Here is a 2,844-nt window from a genome sequence, read left to right as displayed (position 1 = left end):
TTCGAAAAGAAGAAATTGATTTATTGGAAAGAGATCGGATTTCTTGATCAAGCTTTTGTAATGCTTCTCTAGTCTTATCGGAATCTCTCATATTGCTGTAAATTCTTCTTCACTGTATGAATTATAAAATAATTAGAAGGATTTGATATTAGCCTCTTATTCTTTCATAATATGTCATTATTATGTTTATTGTACAGTAAATTTTTACATAGTGGTGACTTGGTAGAGGTGGCGCTGACATGGCCGTTACGGAACCCACGTGGCAATGAATTTTTTAGAAACAGGACATATAAGTCTTCGGAGACGAAAACGATACCGTTTCGTTACTGACCTCCACTTCTTCTCCCTCATCTACCTCCTTGGATTCTTCGGCATTGGCCTTGTCCAACCCATTATTGCAGCTTCCTCTCGACCTTCCTCTGATGACGAAGCAGAAGAAGAAGAAGAAGAAATCATTAAAGACGACGCAAGAAACCCCAGCCCCTGCCCTGCCGGAATAATCGACTGCTCCGCCATCGCCGCTATTTCTCCTGCTCCGCCATCGCTGAAACCTCAGCTTCCACTTCACGTTCTGCCTCAGATTCCTCCTCTCTTTTCCGACGACGAGGAGCTCGTACAGTAGGTGGTGTTTGGCGAGGTTCCATCGTACTCTCTAGAGTCCAGACTCGGTGACTGCCGGTGTGCGGTAGTAATACGGTGCGCGGCGGTGGAGAGAGTCACCGAAAGGTCCCTGGAGGGTCTTCCGGTGGAAGGTTTCGATTATGATTCGATCTTGGGACAGTGCTGCGAGATGCCGATAGGATTTGTTCAGATTCTGGTGGGTGTTGCGGGTCCATTGTTGCTCGATGGGGGTGGAGCACACGGTGCCAATGGCCACCACCGAGGGCTGTTTGGTTGCAAGCACAAACAGGGGTTGCAAGGCCATATCTGTCTCCGGCGGCGCCTCCTCCGTCGTCCTCTGTGATGGCATGACCAGGCCATCCGTCGTCAGGTTCGCCACCGCCGTTAGGGCCGCACAACTCAAGTCCTACCTTGAAGACCCAATCAACTTCGATTCCTTCGCTGTCGTTTTCAACAAGTAATTTTCATTTTCCATAATTTTTGTTCCTTTTTTTTACTCACACCTTCAACACAAGTTTTGATTTTTTGTAATGTTATTGGTTCTTGGCTCTTTTGGGTAAGTGAATATCGTGACAAGTTTGAATTTTTTCTTGGCTTTCTTTTGTGATACTCCTTCAGATGCCATAGAAGGAAGAATTTTCTTTCTTCATTCACTCCCCACAACACCCACTTTGCCGTTTCTGTGCAGACGAGGGATTAGGGTAGAAAAATTTGAAAGATTGGGGGAGGTAACGAAACGGCGTCGCTTTCATCTCCAGGGACTTATATGTCCTGTTTCGAAAAAGCTCACTGCCACGTGAGCTCCGTAACGGCCACGTCAGCGCCACCTCTACCAGGTCAGACTTTTTCGTCCCGTCCAACTGCCTGAATTCAACAGAAGGGTTGAAATGTCCACATTTTTCAGGGGTGAGGGACTTGAATATAGTTTTCCTTCCTTGAGGATGAAAATATCCGCAAAAAAAAAAAGTTAGGAACCTATTTGTCCTTTATTCTTATTTAAATTATAATGAGAACTAATGAAGGAGCTCAAATCTTTTTCTTTTTCTTTTTTTTTCACTCAATTTCAATCTCATCCAATTATACAACACAGGCAAAGGAGTTGAAGATATCAAGATAATGTTGTGTATCACTGTATCTTCAGGCTTGAGTGTGAAATAGTGAGAGTGACCGTCTGTTCTTCAAATTCAATTATTTTTGAGTGAATTACTTTAATAAATCAAATTCAATTCAAAATTACTCAGATTTTTCAAAACAAAAAACTACCTGAATGTTTTAAATTAATAAATTCGATTTATCCAAATACATACTAAATCGAATTCATTAGATTCGAATTGCATGTAAATGGCATTCATGTATAAATTGAAACTAATGACTTCAATTTAGATACCCACACTAAATCGGAACAATGAGATTCGAATTTTGATTAATGTAAATCGAGCCCATTCAGTTCGATTTAGACCCGTGAATAGCTGTCTATAGTAAATCGAAGTCAATAGTTTCGATTTAGTAGTTTCTATAAATCGAAACCCATAGATTCGATTTACTTTCAACGTCTCCCTCAAGTAGTTTCATTCGATTTACATGCAATCAAAATTCGAATCTCGTTGTTTCGATTTAGTGTGGGTATATAAATCGAAGTTATTAGTTTCGATTTATACACAAATGTCATTTGCATGCAATTCGAATCTAGTAGATTTAATTTAGTATGTATTTGGATAAATCGAATTTAATGAATTCGATTTACATAGAAATACAGTTTGGAACATTCAGATAGCCTTTTTTATTCGGAAAAACTCTGCATCCATGTATTTTTTTACATGGTTGTTAACCAAGTAATTTCCTCCACACACGCGTCCCCCACCCCTCACTCGTTTGTCATACACGCGCTACATATAACGTGCTGCAACCTAAAGTTTTACTCAACGTAAACCTTCTACTGCAACGAAAACCTCCTCCTTCTTCTCCGCTCGCGTTCTTCCTTATTGATCTGCATTGCCTTCGTCGTTCTCCTTTGGTCGCGTTCATCTTCTTGTTTTCTTATTTCAATCTAGTTGCATTTATCTTCTTCCTATTCTTCTTTGTTTTCTTCTTCGATCTGCACTTCTGAATCGAAACAATAATGACTCAATTTCAAATCAGGATAACGATTTGGATTACTCTTCTGAAACGAATCAAACTGACAAAGTTTGGATTATTCAATTTTGAATCGAATTGAATGTAATG

At 40.2% G+C, this 2,844-nt stretch overlaps 1 pseudogene; it reads left to right on the top strand.

The window, feature by feature from the left end:
• On the top strand, positions 251-1,628 carry LOC107645195 (annotated as a pseudogene).

This window comes from Arachis ipaensis, chromosome B01 (genome assembly GCF_000816755.2).
Source record: "Arachis ipaensis cultivar K30076 chromosome B01, Araip1.1, whole genome shotgun sequence".
Classification (NCBI taxonomy): domain Eukaryota; kingdom Viridiplantae; phylum Streptophyta; class Magnoliopsida; order Fabales; family Fabaceae; genus Arachis; species Arachis ipaensis.
This window is presented reverse-complemented; position numbering and strand designations above follow the sequence as displayed.